Source organism: Hibiscus syriacus, unplaced genomic scaffold (assembly GCF_006381635.1).
Source record: "Hibiscus syriacus cultivar Baekdansim isolate YM2019G1 unplaced genomic scaffold, ASM638163v2 tig00113725_pilon, whole genome shotgun sequence".
Taxonomy (NCBI): domain Eukaryota; kingdom Viridiplantae; phylum Streptophyta; class Magnoliopsida; order Malvales; family Malvaceae; genus Hibiscus; species Hibiscus syriacus.
In genome coordinates this window covers 2474580-2496085 of record NW_024063471.1, presented here as the reverse complement: position 1 = coordinate 2496085, position 21506 = coordinate 2474580, and the positions used below count along the sequence as shown (strand labels likewise).

The 21506-nt window shown below is 36.7% G+C and overlaps 1 pseudogene; it reads left to right on the top strand.

The window, feature by feature from the left end:
• Positions 1-19157: 19157 nt before the first annotated feature.
• Positions 19158-20205, top strand: LOC120187403 (annotated as a pseudogene).
• Positions 20206-21506: the final 1301 nt, after the last annotated feature.

Below are 21506 nucleotides of genomic sequence, written 5' to 3'. Positions count from 1 at the left end.
GAAGACTCCCACTTGACTGAATCCTCCACTTGCATTGCTTCATCATAGCACTCTAGTTCACCATTTTCAGTCAGCAATAAGTAGTGCAAAGAAGGTGAATAACGCTGGGTTGGTTTAGGAATTCTGGAGGAGCGTCTTAGTTCATGTGTGCATGGTTCTTCTTGAATTGCTTCAGGACTGATCTGAACATCATTTCCAGAAATCTCCTCGAACTCAGCAAATTCTTTTACTTCATCTTTGGTATTGGAGCTGCTGGATTCTACCGTTGACATGTCTTTGTACATCACATTCTCATTGAAAATAACATCTCTGCTTCTGATGATCTTCCGATTTTCATAATCCCAAAACCGGTAGCCGAACTCATCACCGCCATAACCAACAAAGGCACATTTGTTGGATTTAGCATCAAGTTTAATTCTTTAAGCAGATTCTATGTGTACATAAGAAATACAACCAAATACTCTTAAGTGTGAAAGATTTATTTCTTTCTTGCTCCAAACTTCCTCTGGTGTTCTGTCATCCAAAGGAACTGAGGGCCCACGGTTGATCAGGTAAGTTGCAGTGTTGATAGCTTCAGCCCATAGAAATTTGGGTAATCCGACATGTATCCTCATGTTTCTGGCACGTTCATTTAGAGTTATGTTCATGCGCTCTGCTACGCCATTCTGTTGCGGTGTCATAGGAACTGTTCTCTCTATCTTGATCCCATTGTTTGCATAGAAATCTCTGAATCTCCTATTTCTGTACTCTCCTCCATTGTCAGACCTCAACCGCTTGACTTTCAGACCAGTCTCATTTTCCACCATGGCCTTCCATTTTCTGAAGGTATCAAAGACTTCTGATTTCTTCTTCAGAAAATAAACCCACACCTTCCTTGTAGAATCATCGATGAAGGTGACATAATATAATGAGCCTACAAGAGATGGAACTGGAGATGGTCCCCATACATCAGTATGAACCAACTCTAACTTTTGTGCCTTGGGTGTCTTACCAATCTTTGCAAAGTTGACTTTCTTTTGTTTGCCAAAGATGCAATCCTCGCATAGTTCGACATTTATATTCTTTAGATCCGACAGCTTCCCTTTTGACAAAAGTGTCTTCATCCTTTTCTCGCTCATATGACTAAGCCTTTGGTGCCATAGGTTTGATTTTCCATCAGCATCTGTTGCAGTAATGATATTTTCTAAGTTTGAGGTTATATAGAGAGTACCAGTTTTCTTACCACGAGCAATGACGAGTGCTCCTTTGGTAATCTTCCATTCACAGCCTGAAAAGGTTGTACTATATCCTTCTCCATCAAGTTGTCCTACAGAAATCAAATTCCTTTTGAGGCCAGAAATATGTCTTACTCCTTTTAGCGTCCAGGTGGTCTGGTTTGGCAACTTTAATTGGATGTCTCCTTTTTTGACGATCTTCAATATTTCATCATCAGCTAGATGAACGTTCCCAAAATCACCACTGATATAGTTCTTCATGATTTCTCGGCATGGGGTGGAGTGGAAAGATGCTCCTGAATCTAAGATCCATGATTCAATCGGACTGTTGACGCTTAGAATCAAGGCATCACCTGTATCTTCTATCACGTTGGTAGATTCCTGTGCGCTGATATTTTTCTTCGGTGCTCGACAATCTTTTTTAAAGTGACCCTTCTTGCCGCAGTTATAATAGGTAAAATATTTTTTTCCTGTTCTTGATTTTCCCCTTTTGGATTTGGATCTGCCACGGATTGAATTTTTTTTCCTGAAGTTATCCCTCTAGACTCCGTGTGCAAGGCTGAGGAGGTTGATGCTTCACCCGATTCTCTCCGACGAATTTCTTCGCTTAGTACCATATCCTGAACATCGTCAAATTTCAATTTACTATTTCCTGATGAGCTGCTAACTGCTGTAACAGTAGCATTCCAACTATTTGGTAGAGATGATAAGAGAATTAAGGCTCAAAATTCATCATCGAATTCAATTTCCACGGAACTCAACTAGGTTGTGATTGTGTTGAGTTCATTTAGGTGTTAAGCTACTGATGCCCCTTCCGCCATCCGCAAATTGAAAAATCGCCTCATCAAATGAACTTTGTTTGAGGCCGATGGCTTCTCATACATACTGGAGAGAGCCACAATAAGACCCCCCTTGGTTTTTTCCTTTGCTATGTTGAAAGCAACATTGCGGGATAACGTCAGTCGGATAACTCCGAGGGCTTGTCTATCGAGAAGAGCCTAGTCTTCATTCTTCATGCCCTCTGGTTGCTTTCCTGAGAGAGGTTGATATAGATTTTTCTGGTACAGAAAATCTTCAATATGCATCTTCCAAAAGCCAAACACCATCAAACTTTTCAATTTTCACCTTCCCTTCGTCTGCAGTCATCGCTCCCACTCAAATCTGTCCTCTTTGGATCGTTCTGACAATTTTCGTGAACTGCCGTATATTAGAACACCTCCGTCGACAAATTCGTATCGCCGACAAAATTTTACTATTCACTATTTATGTGAATAGTAATGAATAGTAACCTCACAAAAATTGATAAAATTCACAACCAAAAGCTCTGATTACCAGTTGTTGGGAAATAAGCGAGTAACGAGTAATTTCCCTATAACCAAATTAGTGAGAATGCGAAATAAAAGCGGAAAAATAATACCCGAAATTGATAACGGAGTTCAGCCAATTTTGCCTACGTCTCCAGACTGCTGTAGTTCTTTTACAAAGAGAGAAAATTTACAGGTGTTTACAAAACACTCACTACTCACAAGAAAACTCTCTAGTATTGGGAGAAAGAAATGATTTGGGATGATTTTGAAACTAAATGAGCTAGGGTATTTATAGTTGAAGCTTGAGGACTAATCTTATAAATATCCTAAAGTTCAATGACTCAATTTGGTGATTATCCCTTGCCCAAATTCAATAAAATAGGTTGTCTAACTTTGAAATTTAAAGCAGCCCCCACCTTTGAATTTCAAGCAGCCACCGGCTGCTAGCATTATTTGACCAACAATCTCCCACTTGAAGACTGCTTTTAATCTGTCTTCACACCTTGATCAATGCAACAGTATTCTGGTCTTGTTATTCTAGCATGCCAACTGAAGCTGAACACAACTTCATTTTGTCTGTGGTCACCGTCTTTGTCAACATGTCTGCTGGATTTTGTGCTCCACTAATATTTTCAAGTTTCAAAATCCCATCTTCCAGAAGAGACCGGATAAAATGATATCACAATTGTATGTACTTCATTCTGGAATGAAAAGAAGGATTCTTCGCTAGATGGATAACACTTTGATTGTCGCAATACAAGACACAGTTTTCTTGTTTCTTACCTAACTCTTCCAAGAAACTTTGGAGGCAGACCATCTCCTTGCTGGCTTCCGTAACAACGACATATTCTGCTTTAGTTGTGGAGAGAGCAGCTATCTTCTGTAGTTGAGAAACCCAACTCACTGTAGTTCCTCCTAGAGTATAGACATACCCTGTAGTGCTTCTTCTGATGTCGACATTTTCGGCTAAGTCAGTATTTACATAGCCTGTCAGTATTGTATCTTCACCTTTGAAACAAAGTGCTTTGTTTGTGGTACCTCGCAGATATCTGAGGATCCATTTGACTGCTTCTTAGTGTACCTTGCCTGGATTATTCATGTACCTGTTAACAACTCCCACTGCATGAGCAATATTTGGTCTAGTACAAACCATGGTATACATTAGACTTCCAATTGCTGAGGCATACGACACCTTCACCATGTATGCACGTTCTTCCTCCGTCTTTGGTGAATGTTCTTTGGAGAGTCTAAAATGAACACCTAAAGGTGTACTTAATGGTTTAGCATCTTGCATGTTGAATCTGTAGAGTACTTTATTGATGTACTCAGCCTGTGATAACATCAAAGTCCCTGACTTTGTGTCTCTCTTAATCCTCATCCCAAGAATCTTCTTCACAGCACCCAGATCCTTCATAGCAAACTGCTTCGACAATTTTTGTTTCAAGTTTATAATCTCTTGCATGTCTAAACTTGCAACGAGCATGTCATTAACGTACAATAATAAAATAATGAAGCTTTTGTTGAACCTCTTGATGTAGCAACAATGATCTGCTTGGCATCTGGTAAAACCACTGATACTTATGAAACTATCAAACTTTTTTTATCACTGTCTAGGAGCTTGTTTTAAACCATACAAACTCTTTTTCAACCTGCATACCAGGTTTTTCTTAACTGCCTCTATGAAGCATTCTGGCTGCCACATATAGATTTCTTCCTCCAAATCACCATGAAGGAAAACTGCCTTTACATCTAACTGCTCAAGATGTAAATTCTCTGCAGCTACAATTTTCAACACGAGTCTGATTGTAGACAGTTTCACATCTGGAGAGAAAATTTCATTGTAGTCAATACCTTCTTTTTGCTGAAAACCTTTGACAACCAATCTTGCTTTGTAGCGTTTTCTCCCACTGTGCTCTTCTTTGATCCTGTAAATCCACTTGTTATGAAGTGCTTTCTTGCCTGGTGGTAATTCAACTAATTCCCACGTCTGATTTGACATAAGCGAGTCCATCTCATCTTTCATGGAAGACTCCCACTTGACTGAATCCTCCACTTGCATTGCTTCAACATAGCACTCTGGTTCACCATTGTCAGACAGCAACAAGTAGTGCAAAGAAGGAGAATATCATTGGGTTGGTTTAGGAATTCTGGAGAAGCGTCTCAGTTCTGGCGTGACTGGTTCTTCTTGAACTGCTTCAGGATTGATTTGAACATCATTTCTAGAAATTTCCTCGAACTCAGCAAATTCCTTTGTTTCAGCTTCGGTATTGGAGCTACTTGATTCTACAGTTGACCTGTCTTTGTACATCACATTCTCATTGAAAATGACATCTCTGCTTCTGATGACTTTCGATTTTCGTAGTCCCAAAACCGGTAACCGAACTCATCACAACCATAACCAACAAATACGCATTTGTTGGACTTGGCATCAAATTTACTTCTTTCAGCAGAATCTATGTATATATAAGAAATACAACCAAACACTCTTAAGTGTGAAAGATTTATTTCTTTCTTGCTCCAAACTTCCTCTGGTACTCTGTCATCCAAAGGAACTGAGGGCCCATGGTTGATCAGGTAAGCTGCAGTGTTGATAGCTTCAACCCATAGAAATTTGGGCAGTCCGACATGTATCCTCATGCTTCTGGCACGTTCATTCAGAGTTCTGTTCCTGCGCTCTGCTACGCCATTCTGTTGCGGTGTCATGGGAACTGTTGTCTCCATCTTTATCCCATTGTTTGCGCAGAAATATCTGAATCTTCTATTTTTGCACTCTCCTCCATTATCAGACCGCAACCGCTTGACTTTCAAACTAGTCTCATTTTCCACCATGATATTCCATTTTCTGAAGGTATCAAAGGCTTCTGATTTCTTCTTCAGAAAATAAACCCACACCTTCCTTGTAGAATCATCGATGAAGGTGACATAATATAATGAGCCTGCAAGGGATGAAACTGGAGATGGTCCCCATACATCAGTATGAACCAACTCTAACTTTTGTGCCTTGGGTGTCTTGCCAATCTTTGCAAAACTGACTTTCTTTTGTTTGCCAAAGATGCAATCCTCGCATAGTCCGACATCTACACTCTTTAGATCCGACAGCTTCCCTTTTGACAAAAGTGTCTTTATCCATTTCTTGCTCATATGGCCAAGCCTTTGGTGTCATAGATTTGATTTTCCATCAGCATCTGCTACTGCAATGATATTCTCTAAATTTGAGGTTATATAGAGAGTACCAGTCTTCTTACCATGAGAAATGACGAGTGCTCCTTTGGTAATCTTCCATTCACATCTTGAAAATGTTGTGCTATATCCGTCATATGACTCCCGGCATCACTCATCCTTTTCACACATACATCAGGAAACGATCTTTCCATGGCGCTTGCAGAATCTGCCAAAGAGTCTTTTATGCGACCTAGATCGTACCTTCTCACTATGTACCGAGAAGTAGCCATCCATTATGTGCATAATTAGACTGCTGCTAGTGAAGCTGAAGTAGGAACAAAGCATATAATCCGAGAAAAACGAAACATATGCTGCAATAAAATATCAAAGACATATGATGTCTGGTAAATTCTAAACATGAAAACCTTATCATCCAATGACAACAATCTATGAACTAAAGATCCATGAATGCGGCATACGAAACACTCATCGGAATAAGAGATTGGCCCTTTAGATCACAAGAGAGACATCAATCAATACTAAACCAAAGAAATAAACTCATGCAACTCCAAACTTGAAATGTAGTATATTCAATGCTCTTCCAATAGGAATCCTACCCCTAAACCCCAAACTCTAAATCTATAAAAGCTGATAAATTCGTCGGCGCTTTCTGATAAAACCCGAAAATCCATTGCATGAACAAGAACGGCAAAAAATATGATAGTAATTTTTTATTTATTTGCTAAACAAATTAGTAAATCAATGTAAGAATTTGGCTCATACCTTCAACTTATAGACATTCCAACAGAGAAAACACCCCTTTGGAACTTCCTTATCCAAGAGAAGGCTATTTCATTGATTTGCATAAGAAGCCTGAACATAAAAAACAAGAACAACTAAAATACAGCTAAAAAAAAGTATGATTTTATCATTGGAAGAGACATTTGCAAAACATTTAGAATTTCAAAAATCTAAAGTGGAAAATGATGACTAAGAAAACAACGCATGATTTTGTGTAATCATTGAAGTTTCCCCCACGCCCCACCACATGATTATATCCTTTAATACAATCAAATCTTAGAAAACAGATCAAACCTTCAAAATATAAAGAATAAAAACAAGTGAAGAGATGAACCTAGGGAAGACGAACAGCTGTTTCATTAACTTGGGACACTTACAACTCCTGCCTCTGTCTCTGTGATTCTAAATTTGAAGCTAAAGTGGAAAGAGAGGTAGAAAAAAAAGAAGAAATTGTGGCGAAAGTCATGTTATAGGTAGGCAGATTCCTTATTCTGCAAGACTAAGATTTAAAAAAAAAATGTTTTCTTCAGTTCAGTTGGACTCTGGTTTTTATTCATGAGAAATATTGTTTTATCAGTTTTATAATTTAATGGTCGTCGTAAAGTCTGCTTATTGTTTCATTCGATCTCTGTCGCCGTCTGCCCTGTTTGTATTTGTCAACGTGTTTTTACCAAAAATGAATAATTATAATTTATTATGATATGAACCCCAGTAATCTTATGTATTTCAAGTTCCAACAACTTTATTTATATGGCAATGAATGAATTATATTTGGTATTCGCAATTTTTTTTTTTTTTTTGAATGAAGAGGAGTCCATAGGTCAAATATAAAAGCTAGAGCCTTAAAAAAAGGACCATATACGTCTTTGCGCATGCAGTTAAGTACACGAGGGTAGGAGCCAAGATGCGATCAGTAGAACCATCGGGGTTCGGAACCATCTTAGCAATGGAGTCGGTAGCCAAGTTAGCTTCACGGTAAATAAGGATAAAGTCCACCATCCAAGACCTGGAGGTCATGCCAGCTATCGTTCTCATCATGGATATCGAACTAGAATGGGCGTCGTTGGAAGAGATGAGATTGTGAGCTCCGAACAATCGGTTTGACATTAAACACGTTCAAACCCAAGATTCCAAGCAGTGTTGAAGCCAACGAGAATGCCCCAGAGTTTTGTACAGAGAGGATGAGATATTCCAATGAACTTAAGAAAGCCAGCGAACCAATCACCATAGAAATTGCGAAGAAGACCTCCGGCAACACCATGACAAGTCTCGGGGTTGAGGGCACCATCAGTATTCACAATTTTTATTTCCTTTTAGATTTTTATTTCGTTATAAATTTATAAATAAACCTCTTTATATTTTATAATAATACTTTTTTTAACAATTACTTTCGAGGGGAGGGAGAAAGAGAATTTTTTTTTGCTCTTAATGGTATTAGTGATTATAAGGTAGTATATATTCAAAGTTTTTTTTGATCAATTGACAATTTACACACACTACAAATATAATTGTTTGAATTTAGGACTTCTAAAGAAAACAACATTCTCTTCTATTACTGAGACCGCTTGTTAAGTTTAAATGTATTAAAATTTCAAACACAAATATAATATTAAAATATATGAGATGACAAAAGTATAATTCACTTAATGAAACGAGAGTCATTGAATGTTGTAAATAAATTAGAACTAGAGAAGATAATCAAGGGGCCAATCTTACTCAAAAATCACCCAAAAAAAATAAAAAAAATGATTGGCACCCTTCCAAGAATATGTACCAAAGTAGCACCCTTTTTGACAAAATAAGGGGGAGGCACATTTCGTGAAACATGCATTGCTGATGTGGCAATAAGACGCGTTGCAAGGGACATACTTTCAGTTGACGTGGTTGCCACAGTGGAAGGTGCTTCGTAGGGGATGCGCCTTTATGGGGTTTTGCGCGTCAGCTGGAGGCGTGTTATAAGGGGCACCTTCCCTCCCATCCAACAGTTCCCACTTGCCGTTCCCGTCTAAACACCCTCCCCTCCCCTTATATAAACCCTTTCCCATCTATAAACAAATCACACCAAAAATTTATATATTTGTCTCATCTTTCTTATCCTTTATAATTTATTTTAAGTCGGTTCATTATTGAGAAAATTTTTTGGAAGGTATAAATTTTTTTACTTATTTTTATTGAATATTTTATTAATTAATTATAAATACTATTTTTTTTTTATTTTCTACAGTTATAAAATGAAAGGTTAATGTTGCGATTTGATACTAATCATATTCAAGTCATTTTGTCGATATGGTAAAAATATTAAACTATGTTATTTTAATTATTTTGAATATTTTATTTATTTAAATAATTGTTTGAATATTATTTCAAATTTTAATTTGTAGAATATTTATTAATTACGAACATGATCGTATATTAGAAGTTTTTATTCATAACAACAAAATGACAAAACGCTTCGTATCTGACGATATTTATCTGAGGTTAGATTTAGTTGCATATCCAAAATTGTTAGAGTTTGTAAACTTGAACCCACCCTCATTTCTACACTAATTGAGAGGTGGGGAGACCAAAGACACACACGTTCCATATGCTATGTGGGGAGTGTACTCAATGCATTTGGGACTCAGATGGAATTGTTATTTGTGGTGTGGCGGATGATGATTGACATTCTTTGTGCATGGAGTATCTTGGAGCTTCTCTGACGGAGTTCAACAACGACTGAATAACATTATCGTGGTTGCAATCTAATTTTAAAGAGCTAAACGAAAATTGTTCCTTGGATGAGACAAAAGCATTTGCCCGAGCATACATATTATGGATCATAGGAGGGATATTGATGTTCGACAAATCTAGCAACCATGTCCATTGTATGTGATTGCAACACTTCATTGATTTTGAAATAGCTGACACGTTGAGTTGGGGCTTTGCAGTTTTGAGATTTCTGTTTATAGAAATGTGATGGATGTAAAATTGCTATCGGTGACAGTCTCCTTCTTCTTCAATCTTGGGTGTGATATCGCATGCCTTTTTTATGTCCGATCGTGAATGAGTCAGTTGTCTTCCTGTTATTATTAGAAGATATACAATTACTCATTGATCAAAAATTTGGTTTGGAGGTACGCTTGTAAGTTTTAATTTTTTTTATTTAATTATCTTTATATAATTAGAATCTTATTTTAATTTTGATAAGGAATATATATTTGTTTTAGTTCCAATGGTTTCCTTATTTGTATGATGAAATGAGGGCTTGCATCCCACTGCTTTGTGAGCCAGGTGCAAATGATGCTAAGACAGGATTATTCGTTGAACCCAAATCATCACAATTTGATATGGAGTCCGATGATGATGCAGATGAAGTTCTCATAAATATGGCACAAATCAAAGCTCCAACGCATATGTATGAAACTGACTATGAAGTAATATAAAAGTTAGAATTTATGGATATGCATATTGTTAGAGACTATGTATTTAACTCATCAATCAATGATGGTGAGTTTATCATCATTTAACCGTTGCCCATTACTTATGTAATTGTATTTTCTGATATTTCAATTTATATGATTTGATTTTTTGATATGCATTTTTATTTTATTTTTTATCGTATAGATATTATTAATGCTTTTATATTTTATATTTTCATCAGGGTTTAGTCTACGATTTAGGTATATATTTTGATTTATAAATTATAATTTTCATTTTAATGTTGAATGATTACACTTTACGGTTAAAATTTTATGGTTAATCATTTACGATTAACAAGGTTTAACGTATACGATTATTAGGGTTCATTTTTTCTAGTTAGGGTTTATTACTTGTGTTTTTAGAAACACAAACTTTAAACCACTTATTCTTAAAAAACCTAAACAACCATTCCAAACCATATCCCTAAAACCAAGGTGGTTTTATTCTGAAAAGCTCTCCCTGTGAAATGCGTCATCCACACATTGCCATATCGTCAAAACCCGTTGGAAAACACTTCAGGGGTGCGACTTACGACCACATTAGTAAGGCACGTTTTGTGTAACATTCCTCCCTTTTTCTATCAGTAAAGGTGTTAGTTTGGTATTTGAGAAAGGGTGATGAATCACTTTTTATTTTTTTGGTGATTTTTTGATAAAATTACCATCAAAGGGCAAGAGATATAAGATAATAACTTGATCTTCAATTTTATATAAAAGTTTTAATTAATATTTAAAAAAATTATGATAATTATAAGATAGCATATGTCACATAAGATTGATATATTTTTTTATAAATATTTTTTTATAAATGTTTTATCTTCTAAAATATTATCATATAGGTATACGATGTAAAATGTATTTAGTGATATTTGTGTGTGATGTATGAATGGAAGATATAAATGATCTTGTCTAAAAATTAATTAATTTTTAGAAAAAATATCCTATGAATACAACAGGAAAAGGTATTAAAGTGGGAAGTTTATATGGATGGCCACGCAACCATATATTATATACACAATGATTAGTTTGAATTTGTCTTTTGTTTAAGTGGCCATGCATATCATTGAGAGCCAAAAAAAGAAAAAAGTGGCCCGGTTGAACCAATGTGGGAAAGTAATTGACCCGGAAAGGGGTTTTGTCTCCACTCAATCAACCTGCTCAAGAAATATTGGATGTATTATGAAGAGTTGATGTGCCAGCTCAGCAGGGTTGGTTATTTTGTTGTATTACCCTAGGGTTGTAGCTGTTTGTAACATATTTCTGTTAAGGCTATTGTGTAAAGCCTTTCTTGTATAAATAAAGATGACAATGCTCCTGTAAAGAGATATAGATTAAAAAAAATACAATTCTATATTCATTTTCTATGTTATTTTCCACTATGGTATCAATCGCTAAGTTGATCCTGGTATAGTTCTTGTTTTTGCTGTGTGTTGTTTCTCGTTTCTGGTTTCATGGCGTTTGGTGGATCTGGAAATATTCTTGGCATTGCAGACTCGTAGCGTCCTGGAAAAATGTTTACTAACAAACACATAAATATTATGCTTGATGAGATGAACTTTCTTCGATGGAAGTAGCATGTTCTTTTAACCATTCAGAGTCACCGGCTTGAAAGATTACCCACCGTTGATCCTCGGTCTCCACCGAGAAAGTTCTTGATAATGATGGCAATCTTGTGATCAATGAAAAATATGATATGTTTGTGGCACAAGATAGTGACTTGGCTTCTTGGTTATTGTCCACCATCAGCGATCATCTTCTTCCGTAGTTTGTTGGTGTCGAAACTGCCACTGAGGTATGAGCCACAATTATTAAGTTTTTTTCCAATCGCTCTACTACTACTATAATAAGTTTACATTGCAAGTTACGATCGATTAAGAAAGGAGATGAGAGCATGCGTTCTTGCCTCACCTCGATCAAGGAGGTTTGTGATGCATTGGCAGCTTGCGGCAGTGCTATATATGATATTGACCAGATCGCCACGATCTTGAATGGACTTCCCTTCGAGTTTCAACCTTTTGTTGCTGTTATCACAGCAAGCAAAGATGTCTTTACCTTGGACGGGGTTCAGTCTGTATTGGTTGATACGGAAGCGCATCTAAAGAGTTTTCAGGCTCAAGCTAAACCGCTTCTTAGTGCTAATGTTGTGCATGTTCATAACAACAATCAAAGGAAGTATTCTGATTTATCCACTGATCAACAATATTATGGTGGTGGAAGATCTTAACAACAATATTCTCGTGGTCGATCTGGTATTCGAGGTCGTGGAAGAGCGAGGGTGCAATGTCAATTGTGTGGAAAACTTGGTCACTCGATGGATCGGTGTTGGCATCATTTTAACCAAACATTTCCTGGGGTCTTAGCAGATAAGCATGAATCTCCCAATGCTCAAGTAGCGGGTCTTGACAATGTGTGCTACACTTGCAACAATAATGGTTGTGCTCAGGTGCCGACCTCTTCTTCATCTTCCATCTCAAATAAGTGGGTTGTTGACTCAAGAGCAACTAACCATGTTACTCCAGATGCTTCTAAGCTGGTCAGTGGGTTTGATTATTCTGGACCAGGTAAATTAATTGTGGGTAATGGTCAAAGTCTTGGTATATGTAAAACTAGTTCTACTCTTCTTCAAACAAAATCTCGCGCTCTTTTTATTAATAACCTGCTGCATGTTCCTGCTGTTATTAAAAATCTTTTGTCTGCTCCAAGTTTGCTAGAGAGAACGATGTGTTTTTTTGTTATTCATGCCAGTCATAGCTTGGTGAAAGACAAGAAGACTAGAGAGGTGTTGCTCTAAGGATGAGAGGCTACTGGGCTGTATCAATTTGTTGTTGATCATATACATTGTAATAACAACTCAAACGCTATAGAAGTTAATGTAGCTATTAGCATAGATACGTATGACTTGTGGTATAAAAGAATTTGGCTTCTTGCTCATGCTCCATTGATGCAAGTCTGTAAACAAATTGGAGTTGATTTTTCCTCCTCGTTTAATAAAGAAAATAGAAGTGTTTGTGTAGCTTGTCGAATGGGAAAAAGCCACAAAATATCATTTTATGAATCAACAACCGTGTATGATAAGCCGTTTCAGCTTGTTTTTTCTGACTTATGGGGGTCTTCCCACATTATTTCTAATGGATTCAGATATTATGTCTCATTTACGGTTGTCTGTACAAGGCACTATTGGGTATACTTACTTAAGTCTAAGGATCAAACGTTGCATGCTTTTCATATGTTCCATGCGTTTGTTAAAACACAATTTGGTGCTAAAATAAAGGAGCTTCAATCCGATTGGGGTGGGGAGTACATGCCATTATTGATTATGCTGGCTAGTTTGGGTGTCCATCATCGAATGTCGTGCCCTCATACTTCAGAACAAAACAGTGTTGTCGAGCGTAAGCACCAACATGTTATTGAACTAGCCTTGGTTTTAATGGCGCAGACGTCTTTACCGTTGCGTTTCTGGTCTTATGTCGTAAGCTCGTTTGTGTTATTTACTAACCGCCTGCCCACTAAGGTTATGTATGGAAAATCACCCTTTGAAGCACTCTATAATAAATAGCCTGACTATAGCTTTATGCACGTTTTTGGGTGTCAGTTCTTTCCACAACTTCGAGCGTTTCAGCACCATAAGTTGGACTTTTGGTCTTAACTATGCACTTTCTTCAGATATAGTACCCATCATAAGAGCTATCAATGCTTGGCATTAAACAGAAAATTATATATTTCAAGACATGTGATCTTTTATGAACACTATTTTCCTTTTGCAGGAGGTAGTGAAAAAGTGTCTGACATGGGGCAGGTGTCTCCTCAAAAGTTGGCAATCATTAATGGTGCTCATAGAGTGTGTGCTTGGCCCGGTGGTTTTGTGAATGAGCGTCAAGACCCTCGGGGTAATACTCAAAGATTTATGAGTAGTCCATCTCAGGTTAATATTTAAGGACCTACGATTACTGTACCAGATTCTTGATCGATGAATAGTCAGCGTACTCAGCAGTCTGCCAAAGAGGAAGATGGTGATTCTGATAATCATGTAACAGCTCCAGTACCAGTTGAAAAAGATGTTGTTGTTGAGCAATAGGATATGACACAGACCACTCAGCCCCCGTTGGATGTTTCTTCGGGTTCAAAGACTGTATTCGACCATCATATGATAACTCACAGTAAGAAAGGAATTTTCAAACCAAAGGTTTGTCTTATCACACAAGGTGACGAGGAGGAAGAACCACACTCGATTTATAATGCATTATAATCTGCTAAGTGGAATGTGGCTATCCAAGAAGAATATGATGCGTTAGTAAGAAATGATACCTGGACACTGGTTAAACTTCCTGAGGGCAGATCTACAGTTGGCTATAAATGGTTGTTAGGGTAAAAAGAAATGGAAATTGTTTACTACAATGATACAAAGCCAAGTTACTAGCTAAGGGCTTTTCTCAGGTTCCTGAACAAGATTTTCAGTACACTTTCAGTCCAGTAGCCAAGTCTTCCACAATTAATGTTATTCTTGCTGTAGCTATTCATAAAAGGTGGTGTTTGAGACAGGTGGACAGAAACAATGCATTTTAAATGGTGATTTGCATGAAGATGCCTATATGCAACAACCTCAGGGGGTTTGAAAAATTTGATTCGGATGTGACTCTTCTTGTGTGCATATTAAATCGAGCTCTGTATGGCCTAGGGCAAGCCCCCTGTAACTGGTATGCCAAGTTGAGGGAACATTTGCTACACATTGGTTTTGAATGCTCGTTTGCTGATTGTTCATTGTTTGTTATAAGAAGGGAATGATTTGTTATCTATGTCTTGTTGTATGTAGATGATATAATCGTTACTGAAGATGTGGCTTATAAAGTGGAAGAAGTGGTTCATTTACTTGGTAAGAAATTCTCCCTTAAAGACTTGGGGCAACTTGATTTTTTTCTTGGAATTCAATTTAAATATATGGGAGATAATATATTTCTGAGTCAAAAGAAGTATATTATGGAGTTATTAGACAAAGCACATATGAGCAATGCTTCTCCAACACCATGCCAATGATTTCATCTCTCAAGTTGTCCAAATAAGTTGGTCGTGCTCTTGTTGAACCAAAGGAGTATCGTAGTCTTGTTGGATCACTACTGTATACATGTCACACAAGGCCAAACATTGCATACAGTGTCAATAAGCTTGCTCAATTCTTGCGTACGCCGTGTGAGTAGTATTTGTCTGATGTGAAACGAGTTCTTAGATACTTGAATGGAACTTTGGATTATGGGCTAGTTATATCTAGAAATGATACACCTTTTCAGCTGGTTGCCTTTGCAGATGTTAACTGGGGTGGTAATATGGACGTCCGTCGTTCAATCTTGGATAGTTGTGTTTATCTTGCTGACAGCTTGGTCATGTGGAATTCCAAGAAGCAGAAAACGGTTTCTAGGTCCACAACAAAAGATGAGTATAGGAGCTTGGCTGATGTAGCCTCTGATGTTACATGGGTAAGTGTTCTACTATACAGCATGGGAGTTAAGCTTCAGAGTACACCGATCATCTGGAGTGACAATTCTAGCACTATATCTATGAGCGCTAATCCGATCTACCATTCAAAAACAAAACACGTGGAGTTGGATGTGCACTTTGTTAGAGAAAATGTGGCATCAAACAAGTTAAATATTAACTATGTTCCTTCTTCACATTAGGTATCTGATGGCTTTACTAAAGAATTGTCGAAATACTATTTTCACATGTTCAGACAGAAACTAGGGGTTGTATTGTGTTAGGATTTACGGAAGCTCGAAGTTGCAAGAGGATGAATTGGAAATAATTTGTTTAGGGTGTAAGGAGAGTAAACGATAGAGAAATTTGGCACAAGGATTTATAGTGGTTCGACTTATCTACCAAGTCCACTTCCACTACCTAAGCTCCTCACTTAGGATTTTCTAACAAATTCTCTAATTTGTTCTTTCTTTTTAAAGGATCAAGAGATAACCTTTACACTCCCTATCTTTTCACTTGGTTAAGATAGAACCAATCCCTTTTTACAAAAGGTAAAAAGAAGTAAACAATAAAACCTTTCAAAGGTAGGGTGTTTACAAAATTAGTTCACTAAAACACTTAATATTTACCAGAGAGATAAAATAGGATTAGAAAACTCTTCTATTGTGTTTGAATGCTTGGATAAGTGTTCTAACCCTTCTTCAAGTGTCTTGAACTTGTATTTATTTGTTGGAATGAAGTTGTGGCTATTTCTAGCCATTGGGGATGATTTATAGCCGTTTGGGGATGAAATCTCGACAAAATAAAACTGCCCAGTACAGAGGGTAGCAGTACTGCTAAACAGAGTATCGGTACTACCTTTGTTAATTTTAAATCAACTACCCGTTACTAGCCATTGAGGCTTGATGGTATCGATACTATGCCTATGGTATCGTTACTACTATGTAAAATAGTATTTGTACCTCTTTGGGTATATGTACCATTTTTGCATTTTGAAATTTTAGCACTGCTATTAGTATCGATACTACCTAGTGAGTATCGATACATCCCTTACCTTGGTATCAATACCATATGAACAATATCGGTACTGTTCATGAGGTATCGATACTGTAAAAACAATATCGATACTGCTTTTCCAGAAAATTATTTTGTGCTCAATTTCAAGTTAAATGGACTTTGAATTATTTTTGAAAACTTTGAATAAATTCAATTCAAGTCCAAAAACATTTTGTCTTAATTGTTATATCAAAAAATAATTCAATATATCGTTAAAGAAGTTGGAGGTGGAAGAAGCAGGGAGCATGTTGGATGTATTATGAAGAGTTGATGTGCCAGCTCAACAGGGTTAGTTAGTTTTTTTGTATTACCCTAGGGTTGTAGCTGTTTGTAACAGATTTTTGTTAAGGCTATTGTGTAAAGCCTTTCTTGTATAAGTAAAGATGATAGTGCTCCTGTAAAGAGATATAGATTAAAAAATACAATTCTATATTCATTTTCTATGTTAGTTTTCCATTAAGAAAGAACCAAATGGGTTAAACTTTCTTTCCCTAATCGTATAATAAACAAAAAACCGACCGAACCAAACTGAACCAAAGTGGCCGCTAAACAAACCGAACGAACACAAACGGGGGTATGTTCATGTTCGTTCGTTTAACTTTAACCGAACAAATGAACGAACACGAACATAAACAAACAAAAAATTTCTTGTTCGTGTTCGTTCATTAAAGAATGTAGTTTTTTCGTGTTCGTTCATGTTCGTTTATTTAAATGATAAACGAACACAAATAAAGGAACATAAATAAATGGATGTAAATGAACATAAATGAACACAATAAACGAACATAAACAAACATAAATGAAAATATATATTATTTTCTTTCCTAACAATTTTAGTATTATATTTTATTTAATTGTTTTGGGATTTTTTATTTGTATTTAAAATTAATTGATTTTTAAAATATTTATGGGTATTATTAGACTTTAATATTTTAAATGGGTCTAGAGAGATTGGGCTAAACATAAATGAGCGCACATAAACAAACATAAACGAACGAACATAAATGAACATAAATGAACGAACATAAACGAACATATTATTGAACGTTCACAAACGTAAATGAACGAATGAGTCATCTATTCGTGTTTGTTCATTTAATTAAACGAAAAGAAAATCTTGTTCACGTTCATTCGTTTCATAAATAAACGAACATAATTGAACTTCATGCCGAATGATTCATGAATGGTTCGCTGAACGTTCGGTTCGTTTACAACCCTAATTATCAAAATCAACCCTCAATGTTTATTAAAATGATCATTTTGGTTTAGATTCCCTTTTAAAGCATGTTGGTCCCAATATTTCATTTAGGGTAAAAGGATCCTAAAATTTGATTGAATAGTCATTTTGGCTCTTATTCTTTTTCATCGAGAGTATTGTGGCCCTCTACATTTTATTTTAAGATAAAAATATCTCTATTTTAGAGTGTTAATCATTTGTTGACTAATAGTTTCCATTCATAGAGGGGTCTTCTTGTCTCAAAATGAAATGTATGGGACCAAAATATTTAAAAAAAAGGGACAAAAGTGATTATTTAGTCAAACATTAGGGACATTTTTAAATATTATGTCTTTCATTTTCAATAAAGTTTTTGGTTTAATAATAATGTTGAGTTTCAGAAATTTGATGTTTAGCTTGAGTTTTATTTTATTTTATTTATTTATTAATCTGCGGTAATAGTAATTATAATGTAATATTTGTTCAAAGATAACTTTTAATCTCTTGACATTGAACACTCATACCCTTGACATTATAGTGCTCGAAACCGGATCCTAAAGAAATAACCAATTCGATTTTTATTATATGTAAGTATCATGTATAAAATTTTAATTCAAAATTTATTATAATTTAAGTTTTGGTATGTAAAAATCTAATGTATATATATTTCGATTACTATTTCAATTACTATTTCAATTGTACTCTATCAGAGTTAACGAGGACCTATTTTACTTAAATGAAAATGAGAATGTGCAAAAGAAGTAGTTATCTCTAACCTGCAGGGAAGCTCCGCCCATATCCTCTTGAAAAACAATGGACAATTGAGACGGGGGTTGTCTGGAACATCTGTAAACCAACCGGTTGAGTCGATGCTAATCTCACCATGTTGTCTGCTAACTTATTTCTCCCCGAGGTAAAAAAAAGAATTTCAAATTTCAGCTTCTCTCAATAAAATTCGTAAAATGAGGTGCCATCGATGAAACATTTCTGATTTCCGGTCTAGCCTTAATCTCACAGAGAGCTTCCTTATTATCAGTTTCCACAACTACCGAAGTAAAATTCAGTCTTCAAGCGATTGATAAGCCTTCAAAAATATCCCACCGCAGGTTGCAAAACCATCAACATTTTGATGAGCCCACAACCCATCTTCCTTCATGATTCTGGATCACTCCACCGCAGGTTGTGTTAGGTTGCTGTCAAAAGGAGAAAAGGAAGAGCAGGGGGAATGTTAGACTCATGCATGTAAAGGTGGTTAGTCTGTTAGGTTGATTAGATAAGTCTGTTAGTTTGTTAGGTGGTTAATGGTTAGCTAAACCATTGTTATAAAAGCAGTGTACTAGCTAATATGAATCAATGCAATTCTTTACTGTGTATATTCTCTGTTATACACACTTCTCAACGCCATAAGTCCTGGAGAAATCGTTTATGATGCAAGAAGTTTCGGTGTTCATGGCTGTTGCTGATTCACAGTCGCTGCATGGAGTTCGTCCTCCTCATCCGTTGCCGCCGGCTTCCATTTCCACCGCCGCTTATAATGGAAGGCCGTCGGTGTACGATGACTAAACCGTTTCATGCTGTCAGACAAACGAAGGGGATTCATATAGTGGAAGATACCGCTGCATCACACCAGGGAAATACTGAAAAAGCAAGAATCAGTGAATGGGTTGCTCATGAAAATGCCATATTTGATGTATGCTGGATGAAGGATGATAGTTACATTTTAACAGCTTCAGGGGATCAAACTATAAAGGTATGGGATGCTCAGGAAAAGAAATGCAATGGAGTCTTAATGTTGCACACAGGAAGTGTAAAATGTTTGAGTTCTCATTCTACTAATTCTGATCTAGTTGTTTCCGGTTCGAGAGATGGGTCCTTTGCCGTTTGGGATCTAAGATGCAAGATCAACTCCCGAAGTAGAAGTGATGAAGTTTGCCTTGCACCAACTATTCTGGTCAAAGGAGCTCATCATTCATCTCAAGCAAGGCGGGCTAGACGTGGCAAGCCTGTTGTTGCAACCATTACTTCAGTTCTTTATCTCAAAGATGACATTTCCATTGCTATGTCTAGAGCTGCAGACAGCGTTGTGAAGTTCTGGGATACAAGGAATCTGAAATCCCATGTCACTCAGGCATGTCCCCAACCAGAGGCTGCATCTAAAAAGGGTATATCTAGCTTGTCCCAGGACTCAAAAGGAGTTTTTCTAACAGCATCATGCATGGACAACAAGATATACTTGTATAATATAGTTAAGCTTGATAAGGGCCCGGTGCAAACTTTCTCTGGATGCCAAATAGAGTTTTTTTTATGTGAAGTCAGCAATCAGTCCAGACGCAGACTACATACTAAGTGATTCCAGCAAAGGAAATGCTCATATTTGGAAGGTGAACAAGCCTCAAGCGGAGCCTATCATCTTGAAGAATCACCATGGTGAACTTACTGCAGTAGATTGGTGCCCATCTGAGATGGGGAAGATGGCAAAGCTCGATTATCTCATATCAAGAATGTTGAAATTTAGATGTTACTAGGCGTGTTTTTTTTTTCGTGATATCTAGCTGTTACTATTCTGAAACATGGGCTTTGTTAGCTCAAACATGAGTTTGTATGGATTCTACAAAGAATTCTAGGTGGACAACTTTAACTCTTGATTAGAAAAAAAAGTATGTCAAGGAACCTTGTAAAAGAGGGTGAAGAAGGAAGAAATGAAGGTGAATAAGAAGAACGAAAAGAAGCATTAGCACTTTCGATTCAAAGTGAACGGAAGGAAGTATCGACATTTTCGATTCAAGAAGAACGAAAGGAAGCATCGACACTTTCGATTCAATTGAACGGAAGGAAGCATCCGCACTTTCGATTCAATTGTTCATCTTTTCATCAAGAAGGAAAAGTAGAGGGAATGTTAGGTTGCTGTCAAAAGGAGAAAAGGAAGAGCAGGGGGAATGTTAGACTGATGCATGTAAAGGTGGTTAGTTTGTTAGGTTGATTAGCTAAGTCAGTTAGTTTATTAGGTGGTTAATGGTTAGCTAAACCATTGTTATAAAAGCAGTGTACTAGCTAATATGAATCAATGCAATTCTTTACTGTGTATATTCTCTGTTATACACACTTCTCAACAGGTTGCAAAACCATCAACATTTTGATGAGCCCCATCCTAGTTTAATTTAAACCATCCTTCAAGAGCGTATTGCCATGGGATACTCCGATTTACAATGCTTCCACATTTTGCTTCGCATATTTGTCGATTGGCTATTACCGTAATAGCTTCAGCATGGAGCCGCTTGCTTTGCATGATAATGTTGTCTTTAACTACGTAAGTATCATCAACTAAAATTCAATTCTAACCACTCCACAAGCACCAAATAACTGATCCAAATAAAAGATCTCAATCGCGAGCTTTTGAAAGGCAAACTATGGAATTACTCTAGTCGATTCATTTTGATTAAACACTGACAGTTCGAACAACCACACAATCTCGAACAATAAGTAAGTTCGACTCAATCATTGCACCACAAGCTACACAATACATGCCCATCGTCATATGTCTCTTGTGACGCCGATAAAAGCTTATCCCGAAACAGTAACCAAAGAAACATCTTCACACGCGGAAGAACATGATAATCCATGATTTGGTTCTAAACTAATAATCTCTCATTTTCTGTCGTATAACCTAATCATCGGTTGTAAGCGCTCTTAACTGTGAAACATTTGTGTTTGTGCTATTTCCAAATCGGGATGTCCGGTCCTATATTTTTCGCTAGAAGTATGAAAACAACAATGTAAGAATCTACTGGGGAATCACAGTGCTTAACCAGTTCCAATTCCTGTTTTT